At 42.5% G+C, this 26148-nt stretch overlaps 1 long non-coding RNA gene across 2 annotated transcripts in view; it reads left to right on the top strand.

Annotated features, from left to right (window-relative positions):
* LOC139753325 (uncharacterized) overlaps positions 1 to 25340 on the top strand; it is a 164348-nt gene extending 139008 nt beyond the window's left edge. For both annotated transcript variants that reach the window (XR_011713685.1, XR_011713684.1), the window contains one exon: positions 23857 to 25340. This is a non-coding gene — a long non-coding RNA (uncharacterized lncRNA). The remainder of the gene's footprint in view (positions 1 to 23856) is intronic.
* The last annotated feature ends 808 nt before the right edge of the window (positions 25341 to 26148 follow it).

Raw genomic sequence — 26148 nt, 5'->3', positions numbered from 1 at the left:
GGCTCTGATACACCATACAACGATCACTGGTGTGGTTGGTGCCCCTGTCTCAACGATCACTGGTTTGGTTGGTACCCCTGTCTCTCTCTCTCTCTCTCTCTCTCTCTCTCTCTCTCTCTCTCTCTCTCTATGTATGTGTGTGTGTGGGAAAGTGATTCGATGTTTTCTATATCCACATGTATTCAACGGTTGATGAACGGGAATGCATTGTGTTAGTACGGAAGCCTCTAAAGAGCATAGCATTACCCTCTGTTTATATGACCCGCACAATCTGTATTAATGTGTGCATGGCAACAACGAATCGAGGTGCCATTTCGGAATTTCTTACATTATGCGATGCGGCGACATTAACCCACATCATTAAAAATGATGTAAAACGTCCAGTAATATAAGACCACATGCACAAAGAACACAGAATATTTGTGTCTTATTTTTGCCGACTAGTTCTTCATAGGCATTTCATCTCGTCCAACATGGATATGATTCGAAATAACATTACAGTTCCTCCTGTTTCGCTCCGAAGCTCAACTCACTGCAGGTTGAACCAGTTCCGTTTCCAACATATTCGATACAATGTATTCAGTTAACGAACCACCTGTGGTATAAGTCTATACTAAGACTAGCGTTGTTTGTCTCACTTGAATTTAACGATGAATCACACCTCCGAGGACCTATTTATCTTATTATCTTTGATTTACTGAAGAAATATCATACCTCGTTTCGTGACACATTCCCTGCTTCTTAATCATATCAGTACCGTACTTAATGTTATATAGCCATTACGGTACTGAAAACACCATATTACTTTCACACACACACACCTAAGTTAAGGCAGGTACCCATTTATCGACTAGCCACGACATGTTGATGAACACCTAGGTTAGATATAGGCCGACCGCCATCCCCAATATTTAAACCCATCCATGGCCGACCCTGGGCTGGCTCGTGGTCAGCTTACGACTACACCACGGAGACGTGTGTGTTTGTAAATGAATAAATAGATGACATCTTATTGGATTTAGGCAGCCATTCGGCTAAAATAACACAGTTGAGGTATTACATATATTACATCATCGAGAGGTCATTATTGTAACAACTTCACTAATTATGAAAGAGCCTAAGATCAAGGTAACGGGGTTGTGTCAGCAGTTTATCGCCAAACTGCCGTGTGAGCTGCCGGTGTTGGTCGGAGATGGCGGACAGGATCAGCTAGATGAAGGGCCTCTTGGTAGATGGTGTAAGATGGGCACGAATGATCCTGCATGCCCTTTTCTGCACTCTTGCTAACTGGTCCCTCTGCTTAACTGTTAGCGAGGAGGACCCAATTCGGGAGGCGTGGGTGAGCTTAGGTAGATTGAAGCTGGTACGATTATTCTTGAAGTCAATTGGCAGGACGCCTTGTGATTTCAGCCGGGATGAGGAAGATTTGATGATACAGTTGACAGGACTCTTCCCGGTTAAACCGTTCGTCTACCTTGACACCAAGAAGTTTGACGTCTCAGACTACCCCGGAGGATGTCAGGGTCTTGTGTGATGTCACTGGACTAGATATTGCCTGCGCCCAGGTTGATGCGCGTCATCGCAGTCTTGGTGTGGTTACTGGTGACGTCGTTGGACGTAGTCCACTCCTGGAGGATGATAATGATATGCTGAAGGGCATTGAAGTCAGGAGAGTTGTTGTGGATAGTGATGCCAAAGGTGGAGTCGTCTCTATGTACTTCCAGCGGTGGTGTGTGTGACCTCCAGGGAGCCATGGATAAGGATGAGGAAGCAGAGCGGGTTCCGTCTAGGTGACAAGTGTTACCCCGCCTGTTAAGGGCAGTGAGGTGAGTGTGACTCCCCCTAAAGCGGACGGCTTGGTGTCGCCCGTTCAGGAAGTCTGACAGCCACGAGACGAGACTTTAAGTCGAAAGCCTTAGTGGAGACTACGAAGCTGAGCGCCACCAAGGCCTTGCACTTCTCTGACTTGCTTTTAAATGAAGTCTAGAAGGCTGACATGGCTGTGAGTGGTGGTGGAAGACTTCATGTCTCCAAACTGCTGAGGGTCTACTGAATCAGCAGTGTCAGTAGCATAGGCCCAGTCCAACACATAGCTTTCTCGTGTCGTCGGGCTGAAAGGGAAGGACGGGCGGTGTGGTACGGTGGCGGGAGTAATAACTTTTAAGATGTCGTCGCCACAACCTTTCGTTAGCCTTACTTTTTCTCTTTAAGGTTTGCCCCCCTCCCCCATCAAGGGAGAACGGGAACCCAGTTAAAGGATACCTCTTCCCCTGTGTCCCTTTTCGTAAAATGCGTTGACAACAAAATCCAATACTGGTAGGTATAAAAGGCGTGATATATAATGGGTCGGGTATTGCTCCGAAGGTGACGACACCGAAACGGAGCTTCTCGCTACTTTACGACCGAATAAGCGACATGTTAAGAACCGCTGGGGACATTTACAACCAATATGGCTCAGCTCGGTTACGGAAGACCCGTTGTCGGAGGAGCGACGGCGTCGGATGCCTGTCAGGCCGCTATATCGTTGCTTTATATCGTCGCGCTATATCGCTATTGATGTCATGGCGACATTCATGGCAACCCCCCTTACATGGCAAGACCTGGTTCCTTCTGGGAAGGTGGCAACAAGGGATGTCCCGCTACATCCCTCCCCCACACCATCGCCGCTCCCCTCGGCTGATCTACTCAAAGGTCACATACCCTTGAGCTAAGACCACACCCCGTGGGACGTGCCACGTCCCTGGCATCAGTAACACTCACCTGGTAATAGTGTCACACTCACAGCACTACGAGCACACCTCTGGCCCTCGGGTCGCAACCCTGGCACTAGTCCCCCACACCTCTGGCGCTTGGAACACAACCGCGACGCGAGGGTCACACCCCTGGCCCAAGGCTCACACCATTGAGACGATTGCCATACCCTTGGCACCATTGCCAGATCACTGGCATTAGCTCTGCACCTCTGGCATTGATGGGGCCGTATCCAAGAATGAGAGCGACACCCCTCGATGAGGGTCATATTTCTGGCACTGGCCACACTCCTTGTGTTAGGGGCCTAACCCCCTGGCACTAAGACCACACCTGGCACCAGGGCCACACCTCTCATCCGCTCACGTCCATGCTCAAGCGGTTCATGTGTAATGCACCTAAACCACAGCTCCCTATCCAAAACCAGGCCCCCACATGCCTTTCTGTGGATTACCCCAAACGCTTCACATGCTCTGGTTCGGCCTACTGATATGTTGATCCCCTTTATATCGCATCGTTCCAGTTCACTTTCCCGTGCATGCCCTTCACCCTCCTGTGTGTGTGTGTGTCTGTGTGTGTGTGTGTGTGTGTGTTCTGATTTAAACGTCCTTTAGTGAAACATATGTCGGTGATTGTGTTAACTTAATCGTGAGTTATTTCCCACGTAACAGTTAAAAGGTGAACCACACCTAAGGCGTGAAGGTTGAGGTCTTGGTTACCATGACAGAAATCGGAACGGGAACGTATCGTACGTCGTGGCATCGCTATGCCGTACACACCGTCCTGTATTTTGATTTGGACTTCCTCCCCACCACCTCCCTAACGAGCCTCAAGGTAGACGGCTTGCCACTGGCTCAGGTTAAGCGTCACGCCATTCCTGCCCGAAGAGTCGTACCGTCGTGCCCAAGGGTCTTAACTTCGTCCTTAATGATCACATGATCCTGGCCCTTCGGTAGCACCGTCGTACTCAAGGATCGTACCCCATGATCTCATGGTTTGTACCTTCGTTGCTCATGAACTGTACTCTCGTGCCTATTATGCCTCCGTGCTACTGGGTTATACCGTATCCCTCTGCACGGTAAGGTTGATCAAGTCTCCGAATGCTGAGAAGAAACCTTTCTTTATCATCATCTTCACCTCCTCGTTCATCGCTGCCAGAGGCAGCACCAACAATTCCACATTAAGACAGAAGACTCTCGACAGCAGTTGATCTAAAAGCCCACGGGATTGACGTATCCGACCCATCGCCTAATCCACCTCAATAGGGAACGAGGTCTAAGGAAAGGCGGAACACAAAAGGAAACCCTGGAAGCACTTTAAGAGCATTTTGTGTCCGAAACATAAGCCAGTGATCAGGTCGATGTCGCGATGGTCTATTCTGGGATCTTGCCGAGCCACAAGATCTCCCCCCGGGGGTTGCGTTGTTGCACAGAGCCAACACCGTTTTTTGAAATCGGCACATACGTCATAAGCGGCTTATGTCAGGATTTACGTCGACACTCGACTTGAGCATTAAGTGTAAAGATCCCGCAAGCCTCTGACTTTCTATTGATGCATCCGGACTGATCTCGGTGTTTTGAGGCGAAAGCATTTGGTTCGGATGCTACACTGGCAGTACAGGTGCGAGGATTTTGTTTCTTTTTCACCACTGGTTACTGTGATCTGTTGCAGGGTTCTGTATGTATTCAGGATGATGTCGAAGCAGCCTCGCTCCGTAAAGAACCAGCGACCAAGCATATACTAAGAAACCCCTCATGCTGCTAGCATGAACCAATGACCAAACATATACTAAACCCTCATGCAGCTAACATGAACCAGTGACCTAACATATACTAAACCCTCGAGCTAGTGTGTGTGCTGGGTGGCTGTGTCTTGACGTAAGACTCTTCCTCAAGTGCTTTATCACATTACCTTCTTCGCATCTGGAGTATTATCAACCGGTCACAAGCTTACCCTTGCAGCCACCATCCTGACATATAACAAGGAGATTCTACAGCCTTACGAAATCTTCAATCTCTGTGCGAAGTGGCATAGGCGGGTCTCTGATTGAATAACCCACTTGACCTAATGAGGGACGGATCACTAAAAACCATCAGCGACATAGTTCGAAGTCACTTATCTTCCACCTCTTGTGGTTTCCTACCCGACCAACAATTCCTTAAGAGTCACTGACCACCTCAGACCGATTCGAACTTGTTTATTGAGCTCCTCGAACCGGTTAGAACTGTCCATCGAGTACCTGAGACCGATTCCAGACTGTCTCAAACTGTAAATTCTTGGTCTTACGTCTTGAGATTCTCACATAGCCATAGCGTCCAGCCCAGAGGGACACCAGGAACAACACTGTAATCGGTGACAAATGAAATCACTCCGAATTCCAGAGAGGCATCGGGCAGATATCTGGTATTCCAGAACCAACTCCGTCTTGGTAGACGAGGCTCTTTGTTTACTCCAGGATCGGCAGTCTTATCCAGTTTTTGGTGTTAGAGTCAGCTGGTTGGTGTCAGAGGCAGCTGGGTGATATAGGTGCCAACTGAGTAACGTCAGAGCCAGCTGGGTGCTGTAAGAGCCAGCTGGGTGGTGTCATTGTCAGCTGGCTAGTGTCAGGGCCACCTGGGCGGTGTCAGGGACACCTGTGTGGTGTCAGGACCAGTAGGCTGGGATCAGGACGACCTGGGCGGTGTCCAGGGACACCTAGCTGGTGTCAGGGCCAGCTGGCTGGTGGCAGGACCACCTGTGTGGTATCAGGGCCAGCTGGCTGGTGTCAGGGCAAGGCACGGTAGAGGAGGAGTTTGAAAAGGGAGCTTCGTCACGGCCATTACCGCCCGCCTCACGCGCCGTGGGTCGCGCTCTGTTTTTTTCCCCCCCTGGCGCGCGTCACGGTAATGAGGCGCGTGTATGCCCGTCGCGTGGCCACGCCAACGGGCGTTTGTGGCCCGCCACCTGGTGTGTGTCCCTCCAGCCTCCACGTCCCTGGCGGCTCCAGCTCTTTTGTAACCTCATTTCTCCTCGCCACTTGGCGCCATTCTGATCTCATTTACCCACACTCGAGACCTTCAACTAATTTACCTCTCTTTTTTCTTCTTCTTCTTTACCCCTACGGTAAAATTCGACACTTGGGGGGGACTTTTTCTATGGTATTTTCTAGTATCTGACACTCAGGGATCAGTGTTATTTTAGGGGCCAATGTGGTGGCGGGTTTTTTTTTTTTCTTTACTCTTTTTTGACATTGACTTGAAACCCGTTTTCTAGGTCAGTGTTTTATCATGGTATTTTCTAGCGCTTACGACTTTATTCCAGTACGTGAGTCGTTTATAATATGATATTCGACGCTCGGTAATTCTCAAAATGTTACTTCTCTTTTTACTAAGGTTTTGCTGAGATTTCGACTTTTTCGAGGCATTCTTTTTTTTATATATTTATCTCGTGAGATTTATTTTCTGCGATCTTTTCTAGCACTGTTTACTCTATGAAAAATTTGCGACTCTGTAATTTTCAAATGGTAGTTTCCAACAACTTTTTTTTTTACATTAACTCCTGTTATTAGAAACTTTTAACATTAGTTTAGGCATTCGAGTGTTTTTTCCCTATATTATTTCCTGGTACTTGCAGAATTCTGTTTTACTTACCGTTTTCGGGACTCGAGATATTCTATTTAAATTGTTTTTTTGGTGTTTCTGGGTTTTGATCTGGGGAATCAAAATGATCTTTTCCTTAGAAGAAATTTCTTTTTTTTTCTCTTAACCTGTTTTGCCAGCAGACGGAACTATAGTGAAATTTGTAGGATAGTCCCTTTCCCTCTTCAATAGCAATTGTAACTTTTGATCAACTTATGTGTTGGTCGTCGATCTTTATCTTGGACTTAGGAAGTGATGAAGTATTCATAGTCCTTGGGGGACGCTCCGTGAATCTCTGGGGTGAAGTAGCCTTTTTTTTGGGGGGAGGGGGGATCTTGGGGGGATTTTTGTTTTTGTTTTTGTTTGTTTTTTGTTCTCACATTATTGCCAGGAATAATCTGCCTCTATATATTCCGACCACTTCATAAAGACACGTTACCCTGCCTGTGGTGTATATTGACTGACTTTCTATTGAGTCTGTTCGTTCTGACGCCCGTTGTCAGTGCAAGTTGATTGGGCAGTGACTTGTCTTGCTTCTAACGTAATTGGGAAACTCCTTAGGGTTTATTTTGCATTTTGGGCCATATGCGTTTATATGTTTCTCAGTTTCTCTCTCCACAAATTTGCATCATTTACTTGGTCATGCTGGTTATTCTTCTCTTTGAGTTTCTTTTGTGCTGTTTTCTTAGGCAAGAGGCACTTCTTTATTTCACTATGCCACCACCTTGGCTTCGCTTTGGAAAAAAAAAGACTGTTTGCTACGCATCGGCACATACATTCCCTCCACTGCTTTGAAAGTGTTACTGAAGCTTTTCCAATCTACGTTCATATCGTTTTCACTGACAGTGTCATCCCAGATTTGTCTGTCAAGAGCAAAGCGAAGATCAGTAAAATGTGCTAGTCTAAGATATGTTTAGTCACATTAGACTCTGTGTCTCGTATTTCCAAGTGACTTGATTGTAAAATTTGAAACGTAAACCCAATCCCGTATACTATGTTGAGAGGTGGGGCTCGAGCCTATGAGCACCCGCTCAGAATGAACGTAAATAAACGTATCTTTAATCACGAGTAAATCTAAAATGTCTAGCAAATTAAATGACATTGTTCCATGGTGCCCTTTCCTTCAACGTCATATCGTCAAAAGCTTACTTCACGAACACCACCACGGTGGCTGCTCACAAAAACCGTTAAATATAAACGGCCAGAGACTTCGCCGAAATAACGTGTAATGCTTTTTGATAAAAATTATTTTCCTCGTAAAAAGAATATTTAACTGAATTAGCGATTCTCCCTGCCACTCTAATTCAATTTTTGGAATCATTGTTTCCCCACTTAGCTAACTCTCTCTCTTTGTGCAAAGAGACTCTGTGAAATAGATACGATCAGGCGTTGGCAAAGAATACTTAGCACTCGAGTTAAAGATAGACACAGTGTGTCTCCATCACAACCACTCACTCATGAGGAGAAGTGTTTTTGCCTGAAACGTATGTCTTAATGCAGTGTTATCAGGTTGTACTGTTTTCTATGTATTGCAGGAGCTGACGAGTCTAAAATGTCCCTCTTTTTTTGTTTCCTGTTTCTTCTCGAGTCTGTCTTGTATGTCTGAGTGTGGTATGTTGTTTATAGTCATATCTCTTCAGTGCGTGTGTGTGTGTTGTGTGTGTGTGTGTGTGTGTGTGTGTGTGTGTCATTAACAGTTTCTACTTTGAGTGAGAGAGGGGTAATTTTTTTGCACAATCGTGGGGTCCTATCTCTCGAACCTCCTCTCATATCATACAGTTTGTTAGACTTCTGTACGCTATTGTGTGTGTGTGTGTGTGTGTGTGTGTGTGTTGCTTTGGGAACTCACACTCTGTGTGTGTCTGTGTGTTGTACCTCTAATTATTTCATTGCAATGATTTAAGGAAGAGAATTCGTTCCAGTTATTTCCATTCCTCTCTGACACGCCCTCCTCGTACACACACACACACACACACACACACACACACACACACACACACACACACATCTTCACACCCTCAAAGATTATACAGATTAAGCTAATTACAACAATCACGACGCGCCCTCTATAATTTCCCGCGCAGTGAGTGATATCTCACCGAGACGACCGAATGCGGCTATTTTTAAACGTCTGAATCATTAACGCTCGACATGCAATGGTTTAGTACGGGTTGACGGGTTCATGGCGGTGTGTGTGTGTGTGTGTGTGTGCAACAAGACTTCAATTACTGTATTTAAAGTAAAAGTTTGGAGACTACTTATATATTCTTACATGAAATTTTGAAGGGGTGTTTTGGGAAGGCTGTGAAAAATACAGGAGGGGAAGAACCATGATAGGTTGCTGGGGGCCCAGGAGGAGGAGGCAGCGAGCGGAGGAGGAGAAGGAAGAGGTGATGAGGGAACGAGACCCAATGAAAATGGGAACCTAACCCGTTTTTTAATTTTAAGGGAGAAACTAATGTAAAACTTGCAGATCCCGGGTGACATTCATCATGAAATTGACTATAGATGCATTATCTTGTAGGAGACTTTGAATTGCTTTGTATTTTCGTGTTTACATTTGGTCTAAATAATGTATATTCCACGTTGACCAACAGTATTTTCGGGCATGACCTTATGAATCATTGGACAGACGCCATTTACGACTGTAGAAGCATTTGATCACCAAGTGCGCCACATTAAGCACAGTCTCGTCAACCCGAAATTTTGAGTGAACTTCGTAAAGTCGTTTTCTTTTTTTTATAAACCGTCGTTGCTGAGTTTTATGATAGAAATATTTAACCATAGAATTATGGTTGGTCTTATATACAGTTCACCAAGTAAAGGCTATATTGCACAGCTGACACTATTGCGCGGCTGATCCTATTGTACGGTTGACCCTGTTGCACGGCTTATCCCGTTGCGAAGCTGACACCTATTTGACCCTATTGCACAGCTGACCCCATTGCACAGCTGACCCTATTCGACTAGCTGGTCTTGATGGTTTTAAACATTTTAATGTCAACCAGTCACTCTCTCTCTCTCTCTCTCTCTCTCTCTCTCTCTCTCTCTCTCTCTCTCTCTCTCTGAAAACAAATTGAAATCGAATCATTCATCATTAATCTTTATATGTTTGTCAAGGACTGTCGGAAATTTCTAACCGTTCCCCCGCAAACTAAATAAATCACCAATTTTTTTTCTTATACTAAAACTCCCACATAACTCGCATATACTGACATAAGAAAACATACAACGAATTGAAGTAAAATATTTGAACGATCGCCTTGCCCGCCCCCACCATATAGAAAAAAAAAATACATCATAGGTAATTGCACGTTTTGTAAGATGTACAGCCATTTGTCGTTCCGCAAGATGTACAGCCCAACTCCCTTTCTTCCTGACTTATGAAATATGACTTCGTTACTTTGTGTTGGATGATATGCCGAGGTCAGGCGTACACCATTCGAACACCAATTGAATAACGTGTCTTCCTTGATACGTGAGTTGCGTTTTCGTTCTTATTGCCCATGTGCGTAAGGGTGGTAATACAGTGAATGGGAGATTTTATGAGACACGTGACCGAACAGTGATTCAGGAATACCATTCGGGATGCGTTTTCGTGCCAGTGGTGCAAACCCTTGCGGAAGTGAAGATTTTAAGTGACGTCGGCGCTTTCTGTTTCCGGTAACACCACTGCTAGTCGTTTATCGAACCTTTTCGGGTAAAATGCAGGATACAGATGTATTATACCGCATTTCCCTCCATGAAGTATCTTCCTCAGTGATTCCAGTCCTGAAAAATCTACTATAAGAGACGAGAGACTTGGTTAGTATTTCTAACCTTGCCTTGGTTATCATCACTATCGCCAACCCTGCAGTAACTTGATCAGTGTTACCATCCCTTCAATAACTTGATCAGTGCTACCAACCCTCTAGTAACTTGATATAGCACTACTAACCTCTCCAATTATTTGATCAGTGCTACCAATCCTTTAGTAACTTGATATAGCACTACTAACCTCTCCAATAACTTGATAAGTGCTACCAACCCTGCAGTAACATGATGTAGCACTACTAACCTCTCCAATAACTTGATCAGTGCTACCAACCCTCTAGTAACTTGATATAGCACTACTAACCTCTCTAATAACTTGATCAGTGCTACCAACCCTGCAGTAACATGATATAGCACTACAAACCTCTCCAATAACTTGATCAGTGCTACCAACCCTCTAGTAACTTGATATAGCACTACTAACCTCTCCAATAACTTGATCAGTGCTACCAACCCTGCAGTAACTTGATATAGCACTACTAACCTCTCCAATAACTTGATCAGTGCTACCAACCCTCTAGTAACTTGATATAGCACTACTAACCTTTCCGATACCTTGTTAAGTGCTACCAACCTTCTAGTAACTTGATATAGCACTGCTAACCTCTCCAATAACTTCATCAGTACTACCAACCCTTCTAGTAACTTGATATAGCACTACTAACCTCTCTAATAACTTGATCAGTGCTACCAACCCTGCAGTATTCATTATTAACATGACTAACGGGGCAAGCTTGACCAGCCATATTAATAACTTCGCCAATACTAACAACATACAGCGATATCTCTGTTTTCTACTTGTAACTCTAACTGACCGTCATGGCACAGGGTACAAGCATGCCTAAACCATGGCTATCTGGGATGAAAGGATACAGTAATGGACATAGGAGGATAAAAGGGAGAAATGATTGATTTCCTCCCATCAGTTGATGAGATAGAAGTGAACCTTACGGGAGGAAGGTATACGTGGAGAGGGACAGAAACGGGACGGAAGAGAACCAACCCTACAGCTTCGCGTACAAGGAACGAAATTGGTGTCGTATTGCTCACTATATATGATGGCCTAATCAAAGATCAGGCCATCATACCCAAGGGTCGTACCTCCTCTTTCAAGGAGTTAAGTCCGGAATGGCGTTTTTCCTTGTGAACCATCGATCATTCGAAATGTTTCGCGGGAAAGAAATGAGGGTCTTCGTGTCCCGGAGTCATACTGTCTTACTCCAAGTGATGCACCGTCGTGCGTAAGGTACAACACGCACTCCCATTGTGTCTGGTCTCCACAACACAAGCTGTATAGAGCAGCTGCCAGACGCTTGCTGTGGGTCCAGTTCCTGGGGTGTAGGACACACGCAGACAGCTCACGAGAGCAATGGCAAGAATTTTAAGATAGAGAGAAGGTAGGATCAGGGAGACGGACAGAGAGGAATGGTTGGAGGGTGTGATAGCGGGAGAGTAAGGTAGAAGGCCTTTGATTCCACTCCGGCCAAGAATGGTGAATGAATCCTCTGTAGATTTGGAATAGATGATCACGAGGAAAATAGAATGATTGCGGCACCTATACAACACGCCCGAGCTCTTAGGAAGTAGATGTAGCTAAGCCTCTCGTAACAGGGAAATGATATTAGCCTTTCACTCTTATTGTCATCGGAAATATAGTGAACTTCTTCACTGTTGACATCCTCATGAACTGTAAATCACTTGTTCCCTGAGAGGCATCATTGTTCCCTCAGCCAGCGTCACCATGTCTTAGAAAAAGCAGCGCCACCCAACGTACTCTTTCCATTTCGATCACTCCTCCGTCCATCCCTTCCTTGCCCCATCCTCCAAACCCGAGCCACGGGGTCAGGGAAGACAACGGGGTCTGTGGAAGTGGGGAGCGAGGGAGGGCAGGAGCGTGGTCGTTGGGTGGGTGATGAGGAGCGGTTGTTAGAGCGGACTCGTCATTAGTTAGCGCGGACGGGTCATCTGGAGAGACGGGATTGGTCCACTGCATCATCCACCAGACGAGGCACTTAGTAGACCAGACAGGAAGGAGGCTGGGGAGGTGACCACACGCCAAGCCAGAAATAGTTTTGTAGAGAGAATTCGGGGACTGTTATGTCGGATGAGCAAAATGACTTTAAAAAAAATGACGCAAATATCCAGCGAGGTTTTAGAAATGTGTAGCGAGAATTTTGATCGAAAAGGAAGCGTCGTAGTTCTGGGGAAATCGAAGAAACAGAAAGCATGGGAGGAAATGCTACAGAAGGAAATGAAATCTTATAGAGAAGTCAAGTGACGATTATGATATTCATACCTAAAATTTCCTTTGGTTGTCAGTGTGTCTTCTGGGTACACCAAAATCCTGTGGGGTGGGCATACGACACACGAAGGAACAAATTATACCCCGCCTTACAAACCACAGGTTGGTAAGCTTGATTCCTTGGACAAGAAAGTATGGCTTTTGAGCTGTGACCCAAGACCTTGTGGACAAGAAAGTATGGCTTTTGAGCTGTGACCCAAGACCTCGTGGAGAAAGATAAATGTTTTCGTTTCGAGCAATATTAATGTCTAGTTTTTTAAGTTCATGCTTGAGAGGTGCATTTAATAAAAAAAAAATATTGAGAAAATAATAATCTTGAGTGGTAGCCTGAAACTTCATAAGAAAACGGTGATCTAACTGGAAAAATGATAATGATAGAGCATATGACAGTTGGCAACAAAGATGAAATTTCAGTCAGCACGGAAACAGTAAATGAAACAAAGAACTGTGGAAAGAAATAAGACTTCCGTGGTGTATCGGTTATCATCAGTCCTGACCGTGACGCAGACAGCGAGCGGTAGTGGGTCCACAGTCAACCCAACTGTTCACAAGACCGTGAAAGATGGTCGATGATATGGGTACCTAGCTCAAAGTTAATGAGATGGGCCTCGATTAGAGCCTCAGTTGTCCTTGCCGTCTCAGAGAACATAATGAAAAAAGAATAACTAAAGAGGAACTTTCCGAGTTACAATGAATGACGCATTATCAAAGTCTAAGGTAATGAAGTTATTACACGGTTAACGTGTAATGAAAATGGCAGTAAACTATAAAACTGGAGATGATAGGCAAAATGATTAATGCAAAGTTTAGGAAACTAATGTGGATTCAAAGGGCAATTAGGTTTGTAAGGCCTAAAACATACAGTTCAGTAAAATATAAAGGACAAACTTTTACAGTGCATTTAAAAAAAAAAAAGCACTGTCTTCCTAGCATAAGTAGAAAATGTAAAATATGGTATATAAAGGACAATTCTTAAGTGTAAAGCGTTTGTGTGAATTGGAAGAGAGGAGAGAAAGTGGTTCCAGGTGTAGATCAGTCTGGGGCATGGTATGATGACATCATGACTGTTTCATTTGTTTATAGATGGGGAGGTGAGGAAGGTAATACAAGGGGTCTTGGGAAAAGGAGTGAGTATGCAGTCTGCAGGGGGGTGAGGGGGGCCTGGGTAGTGAGTCAGATGTTTTTTGCTGATTACAAAGCACTGGTGAATGATTCATTCGAGTGAGAAACTGCAAAAGTTGGTGATGAGTTTTGGAGAGTGTATGAAAGGAGGAATAAAAATAAAAGCAAGGTTATTAGGTTTAGCATGGCAGAGGGACAGGTTAGTTGGAATGTGAGTCTGAATGGAGGAACTTGGTGGAAAAGAAGTATTTAGATATTTGGAAGTGGACATGAGAGTAAATGGAACCAAGGAGGAAGAAGTAACTAATGGGGAGAGCAGTGAAAAATGTGTGGAAAGAGAGTCGTTATCTGGGAAGGCGAAAAAGGGTAGTATGTTTGAAGGGATAGTAGTCCCTGCAATATTATATGGATGTGGCTCATAGGCTATAGTTGAGCATGTGCAGCAGAGGGTGGATGTATTGGAAATGAGTGTTTGAGGACAATATGTGGTGTAACAGGGTTTGATCAAGCAAATCATAAATGGGTAAGAGAAAGGTGTGGTAATGAGAAGATTGTTGTTAAGAGAGCTGAAATGAGTTGGATAAACGAAGAGAATGAATGAGGAGGGGATGAAAAAGAGGATAAATATATCAGATGTGGAAGGAATTAGAAGGGTGATGCCAAACTCGAATTGGAAGGATGGAGCAAAAAATATTTTGAGTGATCGAGGCCTGAACATGCAAGAGGATGAAAGACTTGCACGGGACCGAGTGAATTGGAATGATGTGGTATACAGGAGGCGACGTGCTGTCGGTGGACTGAATAAGAGCACGTGAATCTGCCTAGTTGTAGAAAGGGGGCTGTGACGAATGACAGCTAGGAAGTGAATGCGGCTATCTTTTTCTGTTCCTGGTGAGAAATGGCAAACAAATATGAAGAAGAATGTAAAAAGATACACAATACCAGACACAAAGTGTATAGAATGTGGAAAAGGAAAACAAGACTGTCTAGTAGCAGAAATACAAGACATGATGAAGACAGTGGATATTTATGGCACCATAATGTGTGCATATGGATAGAAAAGACATATAAAGTATGCAGTTTAGACAAAGAAAAAGGAAATGATAACCTAATTAAAAAAAAAAATTCATTTGGAATATTTAAGTGAAAATGAGAACACAGACAGTGAGGCAAATGACTTACCTAGAAATCTGCTGCTAATATGACAAATAACATGCATGCAAATGGGGAGATGAATGTAAGTTCATCCACCCATAAGTCTTAGCAAACAGATATTCACTTTTACAGTACGAATGATCAAGAGTGTAAGACTAAGGAGAAATATACATACAAACATTCATTAACAATGGAACACTGGAAAATTGAAGAGTAAGAATTGAAAACAATGAAGGCGCAGGAAGAAAAGGAAGAGTCAACATAGAGATGGAAGATAATGTACAGGAATATCTGAACAGAGATGTAAACATTACCTTTAAAAGCAAAGGAAATACTAGGACAAACATAATCCAGAAAATAAATGGAACAAACTGAACATCACTGGAGATGCCACACAAAAATGAAACCAAGGAAAAACCTAAATATTATAGAAATTACATAATGACATTAAACAGAGGCAGAATGGATGATAGCTTGAGTCAATATAGGCAAGAATGTAAAATGACATTCAATGATCAAATTAATAGAGGCAAACAGGATGGAATGAGAACCAGAACAATTACTGGCTAGATTATGATTACTACTAAAACTCCCAGACCAATGAAACTCTTCTTTTTTGGGGGGAAAACTAGATACGGAAAGTCTTAACAGAAATGAGAATAAAACAGCAGTGCAGACATACAACATGATTAGGACAGAAATTTTTGCATTTATCATTTTGCTACCACATTCACAAGCAAAATGTCTAGTATGTTGGAGCTGCATATGACCCTAGTTTACTTGCTGGTAGCTGCAGGCTACCTTAATTCATATGGTGGAGATACATAGTACACCAATTTATACATCAGAGCTTCTCACCACATCAGTTTATCTGTGGAGCTGCTTACTCCCCAGTTTATATGTTGGAGCTGCTTCCTATCTCAGCTTATATATATATATATATATATATATATATATATATATATATATATATATATATATATATGTATATATTTATTTATTTATTTATTTTGCTTTGTCGCTGTCTCCCGCGTTTGCGAGGTAGTGCAAGGAAACACGAAAGAAATGGCCCAACCCACCCCCATACACATATATATACATACACGTCCACACACACAAATATACATAACTATACATCTCAATGTACACATATATATACACACACAGGCATATACATATATACACATGTACATAATTCATAGTCTGCCTTTATTTATTCCCATCGCCACCTTGCCACACGTGGAATAACATCCCCCTCCCCCCTCACGTGTGCGAGGTAGCGCTAGGAAAAGACAACAAAGGCCCCATTCGTTCACACTCAGTCTCTAGCTGTCATGTAATAATGCCCGAAACCACAGCTCCCTTTCCACATCCAGGCCCCACAGAACTTTCCATGGTTTACCCCAGATGCTTCACATGCCCTGATTCAATCCATTGACAGCACGTCGACCTAGTATACCACATCGATCCAATTCACTCTATTCCTTGCCAGCCTTTCACTCTCCTGCAAGTTCAGGCCCCAATCACACAAAATCTTTTTCACTCCATCTTTCCACCTCCAATTTGGTCTCCCACTTCTCCTCGTTCCCTCCACCTCCGACACATATATCCTCTTGGTCACTCTTTCCTCACTCATTCTCTCCATATGACCAAACCATTTCAAAACACCCTCTCCTGCTCTCACTACCACGATCTTTTTATTTCCACACATCTCTCTTACCCTTACATTACTTACTCGATCAAACCACCTCACACCACATATTGTCCTCAAACATCTCATTTCCAGCACATCCACCCCCTCCACAAAACTATATCTACAGCCCATGCCTCGCAACCATATATCATTGTTGGAACCACTATTCCTTCAAACATACCCATTTTTGCTTTCCGAGATAATGTTCTCGACTTCCAAACATTCTTCAAGGCCCCCAGGATTTTTGCCCCCTCCCCCACCCTATGATTCACTTCCGCTTCCATGGTTCCATCCACTGCCAGATCCACTCCCAGATATCTAAAAACACTTTACTTCCTCCAGTTTTCCTCCATTCTAACTTACCTCCCAATTGACTTGACCCTCAACCCTACTGTACCTAATAACCTTGCTCTTATTCACATTTAGCTTTCTTCTTTCACACACTTTACCAAACTCAGTCACCAGCTTCTGCAGTTTCTCACATGAATCCGCCACCAGCGCTGTATCATCAGCGAACAACAACTGACTCACTTCCTAAGCTATATCATCCACAACAGACTGCATACTTGCCCCTCTTTCCAAAACTCTTGCATTCACCTCCATAACAACCCCATCCATAAACAAATTAAACAACCATGGAGACATCACACACCCCTGCCGCAAACCTACATTCACTGAGAACCAATCACTTTCCTCTCTTCCTACACGTACACATGCCTTACATCCTCGATAAAAACTTTTCACTACTTCTAACAACTTGCCTCCCACACCATATATTCTTAATACCTTCCAAAGAGCATCTCTATCAACTCTATCATATGCCTTCTCCAGATTCATAAATGCTACATACAAATCCATTTGCTTTTCTAAGTATTTCTCACATACATTCTTCAAAGCAAACACCTGATCCACACATCCTCTACCACTTCTGAAACCACACTGCTCTTCCCCAATCTGATGCTTTGTACATGCCTTCACCCTCTCAATCAATACCCTCCCATATAATTTACCAGGAATACTCACCAAACTTATACCCCTGTAAATCAAGCACTATATATATATATCCCTGGGGATAGGGGAGAAAGAATACTTCCCACGTATTCCCTGCGTGTCGTAGAAGGTGACTAAAAGGGGAGGGAGCGGGGGGCTGGCAATCCTCCCCTCTCGTTTTTTTTTTAATTTTCCAAAAGAATGAACAGAGAACGAGGCCAGATGAGGATATTCCCTCAGAGGCCCAGTCCTCTGTTCTTAATGCTACCTAGCTAACGTGGGAAATGGCGAATAGTATGAAGGAAAGAAAGAAAGATATATATATATATATTATGATCACTATTATTATTACCATTATTATTATTAGTGTTATTATTTTTTTATTATTATACTTTGTCACTGTCTCCCGTGTTAGCGAGGTATCGCAAGGAAACAGACGAAAAAATGGCCCAACCAACCCACATACAATGTATATACATACATGTCCACGCACGCACATATACATACCTATACATCTCAATGTATACATAGACATATACATATATACACATGTACATAATTCATACTATCTGCACTTATTCATTCCCGTCACCATCCCACCACACATGAAATGACAACCCCCTCTCCCCGCATGTGCGTGAGGTAGCGCTAGGAAAAGACAACAAAGGCCACATTTGTTCACACTCAGTCTCCAGCTGTCATATATAATGCACCGAAACCACAGCTCCCTTTCCACATCCAGGCCCCACAAAACTTTCCAGATGCTTCCCATGCCCTGGTTCAATCCATTGACAGCACGTTGACCCCGGTATACCACATCATTCTAATTCACTTTATTCCTTGCACGCCTTTCACCCTCCTGCATGCTCAGGCCCCGATCACTCAAAATCTTTTTCACTCCATCTTTCCACCTCCAATTTGGTCTCCCACTTCTCCTCATTCCCTCCACCTCTGACACATATATCCTCCTTGTCAATCTTTCCTCACTCATTCTCTTCATGTGACCAAACCATTTCAAAACACCCTCTTCTGCTCTCTCAACCACACTCTTTTATTACCACACATCTCTCTTACCCTTTCATTACTTACTCGATCAAACCACCTCACACCACATATTGTCCTCAAACATCTCATTTCCAGCACATCCACCCTCCTCCACACAACTCTATCTATAGCCCATGTCTTGTAACCATATAACATTGTTGGAACCACTATTCCTTCAAACATACCTATTTTTGCTTTCCAAGATAACGTTCTTGACTTCCAGACATTTTACAACGCTCCCAGAACTTTCGCCCCATCCCTCACCCTATGATTCACTTCTGCTGCAAATATATATATATATATATATATATATATAAATATATATATATTATCCCTGGGGATAGGGGATTAAGAATACTTCCCACGTATTCCCTGCGTGTCGTAGAAGGCGACTAAAAGGGGAGGGAGCGGGGGGCTCGAAATCCTCCCCTCTCGTTTTTTTTTTCATTTTCCAAAAGAAGGAACAGAGGGGGGCCAGGTGAGGATATTCCCTCAAAGGCCTAGTCCTCTGTTCTTAACGCTACCTCGCTAACGCGGGAAATGGCGAATAGTTTAAAAGAAAAAAAAAGAAAAATATATATATATATATATATATATATATATATATGTTGTTCGCTGATGATACAGCGCTGGTGGCTGATTCATGTGAGAAACTGCAGAAGCTGGTGACTGAGTTTGGTAAAGTGTGTGAAAGAAGAAAGTTAAGAGTAAATGTGAATAAGAGCAAGGTTATTAGGTACAGTAGGGTTGAGGGTCAAGTCAATTGGGAGGTAAATTTGAATGTAGAAAAACTGGAGGAAGTAAAGTGTTTTAGATATCTGGGAGTGGATCTGGCAGCGGATGGAACCATGGAAGCGGAAGGGAATCATAGGGTGGGAGAGGGGGCAAAAATCCTGGGAGCCTTGAAGAATGTGTGGAAGCCGAGAACATTATCTCGGAAAGCAAAAATGGGTATGTTTGAAGGAATAGTGGTTCCAACAATGTTGTATGGTTGCGAGGCGTGGGCTATGGATAGAGTTGTGCGCAGGAGGGTGGATGTGCTGGAAATGAGATGTTTGAGGACAATGTGTGGTGTGAGGTGGTTTGATCGAGTAAGTAATGTAAGGGTAAGAGAGGTGTGTGGAAATAAAAAGAGCGTGGTTGAGAGAGCAGAAGAGGGTGTTTAGAAATGGTTTGGGCGCATGGAGAGAATGAGTGAGGAAAGATTGCCCAAGAGGATATATGTGTCGGAGGTGGAGGGAACGAGGAGAAGTGGGAGACCAATTTGGAGGTGGAAAGATGGAGTGAAAAAGATTTTGTGTGATCGGGGCCTGAACATGCAGGAGGGTGAAAGGAGGGCAAGGAATAGAGTGAATTGGATCGATGTGGTATACCGGGGTTGACGTGCTGTCAGTGGATTGAATCAGGGCATGTGAAGCATCTGGGGTAAACCATGGAAAGTTGTGTGGGGCCTGGATGTGGAAAGGGAGCTGTGGTTTCGGGCATTATTGCATGACAGCTAGAGACCGAGTGTGAACGAATGGGGCCTTTGTTGTCTTTTCCTAGTGCTACTTCGCACACATGAAGGGGGAGGGGGATGGTATTCCATGTGTGGCGAGGTGGCGATACTGTCACGATTCATACAGTCTGCCTTTATTTATTCCCATCGCCACCTCCCCACACATGGAATAACAACCCCCTCCCCCCTCATGTGTGCGAGGTAGCGCTAGGAAAAGACAACAAAGGCCCCATTCGTTCACACTCAGTCTCTAGCTGTCATGTAATAATGCACCGAAACCACAGCTCCCTTTCCACATCCAGGCCCCACAGGACTTTCCATGGTTTACCCCAGACGCTTCACATGCCCCGGTTCAATCCATTGACAGCACCTCGACCCCGGTATACCACATCGTTCCAATTCACTCTATTCCTTGCACGCCTTTCACCCTCCTGCATGTTCAGGGAAGAAAGAATACTTCCCACGTATTCCCTGCATGCCGTAGAAGGCGACTAAAAGGGAAGGGAGCGTGGGGCTGGAAATCCTCCCCTCTCATTTTTTTTTTTTTCTTTAATTTTCCAAAAGAAGGAACAGGTGAGGATATTCCTTTAAAGGCCCAGTCCTCTGTTCTTAATGCTACCTCACTAATGCGGGAAATGGCGAATAGTATGAAAGAAAGAAATATATATATGTATATATTATAGCTGTTTACTGCCCGTTTATGCACTAGAGCTGCTTACTACCCCAATTTATATGTTGGAAGAGCATACTACCCCAGTTTATAAGTTGGAGCTGTTTTCTACCCAAGTTTAAACAATGGGAGTGCTTACAACCCCAGTGCATACGCTGGAACTGCTTATTTTCTTTCTTTTCTCTCGTACTATTTGCCATCTCCCACATTAGCAAGGTTGCGTTAAGAACAGAGGACTGGACCTTTGAGGGAATATCCTCACCTGGCCCCCTTCTCTGTCCCTCCTTTTGGAAAATTAAAAAAAAAAACGAGAGGGGAGGATTTCCAGCTCCCCGCTCCCTTCCCTTTTAGTCGCCTTCTACAACACGCAGGGAATACGTGGGAACTGCTTATCATTTCAGTTAATACATTGTAGCTGCCTGCTATTCCAGTTTATATACTAGAGCTGCTTACTGTCCGGGTTTATACACTAGAACGGCTAACTATCCCAGATTATAAGTTGGAACTGCTTTTTACACTAGTTTATACACTGGAGCTGCTAACAGCCAGCCCCAGTTCTTATAATGGAGCTTCGTACTACCCCAGTTCATACACTGAAACTGCATACTATTAATTAGGGCATCAAATCTGTATACAACCCTTAAAATGAAATTTGTTTGGATAAGAATACAGGCATCTTGATGGTGGTTTGAGCAAGTCGCTGTTTTTGTTCTTAATTCATATTTACATTTAACATGGTCTGCCTATATATCCATCTATTGCCATTACTCCACTCAAAATTTAATCGCATGGATCACATACACTCAGCTTCCCTAACAATTAAAAGAGGATCACACTCCTCAGTTGTATGGGGAAACTCTTTCCTTCTGTATTAAATGAACATCTAAATGAGTATTGTAATGTCATGCATATCATTAATGAAATGCTGGCTTTAAACATGAAAACTCCATATTAAATCACAGTTTTGCTTGAATGTATAATCAGTTTTGCAGGAAGAGGAAACTGTTTGTAGATCACAAAAAGGCATTTGCCATTGTGTGGCAAGAAGGTTTATAGTATAAGTTAGTGAGGGAGAATATATGTACACATGTACTTATTCATACTTGCTTGCCTTCATCCATTCCAGTGGAACCCCACCCTACAGGAAACAGCATTGCCACCCCCTGCATCAGCAAGGTAGCACCAAGAAACAGACAAAGAAAGGCCACATCTGCTCACATCCATACTTGAGCTATCATGTGTAATGCACTGAAACCATAGCATACTGTCCACATCCAGGCCCCACAGACCTTTCCGTGGTTTACCCCAGACGTTCACATACCTGGTTCAGTCCATTGATGACCTCTTGACCCTAGTATACCACATCACTCCAGTTCACTCTATTCCGTGAACTCCTTTCACCCTCCTGCATATTCAAGCTCCAATCGTTCAAAATCTTTTGCACTCCTTCCTTCCTTCTCCAGTTTAGTCTCCTGGTCCTCCTTGTTCTCTCCAGTTCTAGCACATATATCCTCTTTTGTCAACCTTTCCTCATCCATTCTCTCCATATGTCTGAACCACTTCAACACACCCTCTTCTGCTTTCTCAACCACACTCTGTTTATTTCCACACATCTCTCATGCCTTTTCCTTACTTAATCAAACCACCTCACACCACATACTATCTTCAAACATCTCATTTCCAACACATCCACCCTCATCTGCACACCCACATAATATTGTTGGAACTACTATTCCTTTAAACATACCCATTTTTGCTCTCCGAGATAATGTTCTCTCTTTCCACACATTCTTTGTCGCACTTGGAACTTTTGCCCCGTCCCACACCCTATGACTCACTTCCGCTTCCATAGTTCCAATCACTGCCAAGTTAACTCCCGGATATCTAAAACACTTCATTTCCTCCAATTTTTCTCGATTCAGGCTTCCATCCCAACTAACTTGTCCCTCAATCCTGCTGAACCTAATAACCTTGCTTTTATTCTCATTTTCTCTCAGCTTTCTCATTTCACACACTCTTCCAAACTCAGTCACCAAATTCAGCAGATTCTCACTTGAATCAGCCACCAGTGCTGTATCATTGGTGAACAATAACTAACTCACTTCCCAGGCCCTCTCATCCCTTGCAAGCTGCATACTCACCCCTTTCTCCAAGACTCTTGCATTTACCTCCCTCACCACCCCATCCCTAAGCAAATCAAATAACCATAGTGACATGACGCATCCCTGCCGCACAGCAACCTTCGATGAAATTAAAGTTAAAACATCTGCAGATTACTATTTGGAATAACAACTTGTTAACTACATCAATCTGTAGTAATTATAGAATGTATAAACAGGTATATGGTATGGAGGAATATCTTGTAAAATTAACTCGGAGTAACCTCATTTTCGTGAGAAAACTACGAGCTTGTAAGCATAAATTACCAATAATTGTGGGTACAGATCAAGGTGAGAGTAGGGAAGATCGTATTTGTATCAAATATGATGCTTATGTTTTAAGTGATGAATAATGTGTTATTTCATGGTGCTATAGGTATATTCCATACCATTACAAGTCTAGGCCAACTCAGTTCAAATATATATTTATATATTTTATTTCGCTTTGTCGCTGTCTCCCGCATTAGCGAGGTAGCACAAGGAAACAGACGAAAGAATGGCCCAACCCACCCACATACACATGTATATACATACACGTCCACACACGCAAATATACATACCTATACATCTCAATGTACACATATATATACACACACAGACATATACATATATACACATGTACATAATTCATAGTCTGCCTTTATTTATTCCCATCGCCACCCCGCCACACATGGAATAACAACCCCCTCCCCCCCTCATGTGTGCGAGGTAGCGCTAGGAAAAGACAACAAAGGCCCTATTCGTTCACACTCAGTCTCTAGCTGTCATGTAATAATGCACCGAAACCACAGTTCAAATATGTTTTGTTAATGTAAATTTCTAATGTAACTGTTCTTAACAAATTTTCACTTTTTGAGAGCAATGTTAAGTATATCTAGATGAATGACAAGAAAATGTAACTGTTGATGACATGTCATATTGTTTAGTTACTCAAATGTAAATCATAAATTACATTTCAAGACAGTTGCTAATGTTATCAAGGAGCTGTGCTCCCAAAGTTTTGTAAAAGTCTGAGAAAATAAACTATCCTATTCTACTCCATCAGGTGGCTGCTTCCTGCAAAGACCTCATCAGTGCCTCACCTAATTCAGATCAAGACCCTATGGATTCAAAACATAGACCTAGAATATTTTTGGAAACTTTCCATTTCCATGCCCAGACTTCTGCAGATGGTAATCAAAATGAGATGACAGAGTATTAAAATGTCACAGGTGATATCTCCTTTGAAAATGTATGTGGGAGGTGGACAAGGTTTTTTGTGGACACTGTGCTCAGGAAAGATAGAACACTAACCAGGGAGATGCAATACTTTCCAAGAAAATTAAAAAAAGGTACTATACTTCTGTCAGTGCTACTTGGGTATCAGTACTAAACTGGCATTTGCTGATGGCTGCTGAATCATTTGTGTTGAAAGAAATGGGGTAGATTGTGTAGTTACAGCATGAAGAGTCAAAGATGAAAAATTCATAAATTAATTTTCTGGATATGAATCTAAATGTGGGAAGAACATTAAAGATGAATTGGTTTCATCATTATTTAGATTTATGACAGCTAATGAAACAAACAATATATATATCAGTATATTTTACAAAAAAAATACCCTAAAGTCCCTTAACTTCAAGAGTACTTTTGTTCACAAAACTTTCTTTTGAGAACTATTGTTGTGGGTCAGCTGCTGTCTCTGCTTTTAGGAACACGCAAGACAGAACTGGCCAAGACACCATTATTATGAATTTTACAGACAAACTTTCATAACTAACACAATGTCACTGTTGGTGAATATCATTCAAACAAGATCGACTGATGATCTTTAATGTGCAGATATATCTGAGCATAACCAGCATGCATCTTTTCTCAAGCAGAGGAGCTACACTACATAAGATTACTGAGATGGACTGCCTTTATTTTTTACTTATAATGTGCAGTATGCCAATTTTTTACATAAATACTTGACACTATAAACCTGAAACATATATAAATTATTAGTTTGTCATACATTTAGCATTTTGGCCAATAGTGTAACCAATATATCAAAACTGCAATTTCTCAACAATGCTGATTAAATTCATGCTTCATGTCTTACACTGATACACCCATCATCATGGGGACTTTCATTGTTTATTTAAACACACACAACCATGGTCATGTGGACCTTCAGATGTAATTAATCGTTTTACAAAACATCTACCGTCACAGGCAATCCTGTTATATAGTAATAAATTTTGGATATTTCAAGGCACTTAAGATTATGAGAATCTTATTGTGATAACTGGTAGTTTTAACACCAATATCTTTGTGATGGAAATCTTCCATCAATCATTATAAATACTTTGATGCTGAAGCTCAGTTCACTGAATTTGATGTACCTTTGTAAAAATTATACACTAATCACTTTTTTTGCTTTAAAAAAAGATTGCAATGTTTCTGTACAAAATTACAAAACTGCTTAAAAAAAATCTACATAATGATAACTTGTTCATGCATCTGTGAAATCACTTAGTAGCTTGATTTGCATACATAAATACGTCTTGTGTTTCTCTATCATTTTATCCCATTTATGAGACAAGGAACAAATGTGCACAGATTTCACTGCAGTGCTCTAATGTTTTTAAAAGTGACAATAAAGCAAGAGAAAATTCTTGAGGGTAACGTTTCTGATGTAGTGTAACGTGTGAAGGACATGACAATTGTTTCAGAAAAAAACCTGCAAGAAGTGCGTGGGAAGTATGATACAAAGGAAGCCTTTAGTTCAGGTTAAGAAGGCAAGGGTAAAAGACAGTGTGCTGGAATCTCCTCCCTACCCTCATGAAATTTGCATTACCTCCTGTAATTCTTAAAAAAAAATTCATTTTCTATGAGGAATACCTTAGTCTATTCAAACTCAAATTCTTTTTAAAAATGTAGCATCTTTTCTGTATTGCAATAGTGGCCCTATGGTAAGATGCTCATTTTGGCACATCAAGAATACCAGTCAAAATATACTAAGCAAGTCTTACTAGGTATGTTGTGTACTTCAAGATCTGATTGTCATTCCATTTTTCCTCAGCTTAAAGCTTTTTATCAAAGCAATGGGGTTACAGATCAGAGGCATGAGCACAAAGACAATTAATTGCAGAAAACTATCACAGGATTCTTTTTTTTTAAATCATTTCCTAAAAATTTTTCCAGCTGTCATTACCTGCTAGGGTATGTTCCATGACAGTATGAATGGTAAACCATTTTATATTCTATTTATTATGCTTTGTCACTGTCTCCTGCATTAGCGAGGTATCGCAAGGAAAAAGAATTGACACATACACATACCTATACATTTCAACATATACATACACAGACATAT

Source organism: Panulirus ornatus, chromosome 14 (assembly GCF_036320965.1).
Source record: "Panulirus ornatus isolate Po-2019 chromosome 14, ASM3632096v1, whole genome shotgun sequence".
Classification (NCBI taxonomy): domain Eukaryota; kingdom Metazoa; phylum Arthropoda; class Malacostraca; order Decapoda; family Palinuridae; genus Panulirus; species Panulirus ornatus.
The sequence above is the reverse complement of the archived record's forward strand: the minus strand, read 5'-3'. Positions and strand labels throughout refer to the sequence as shown.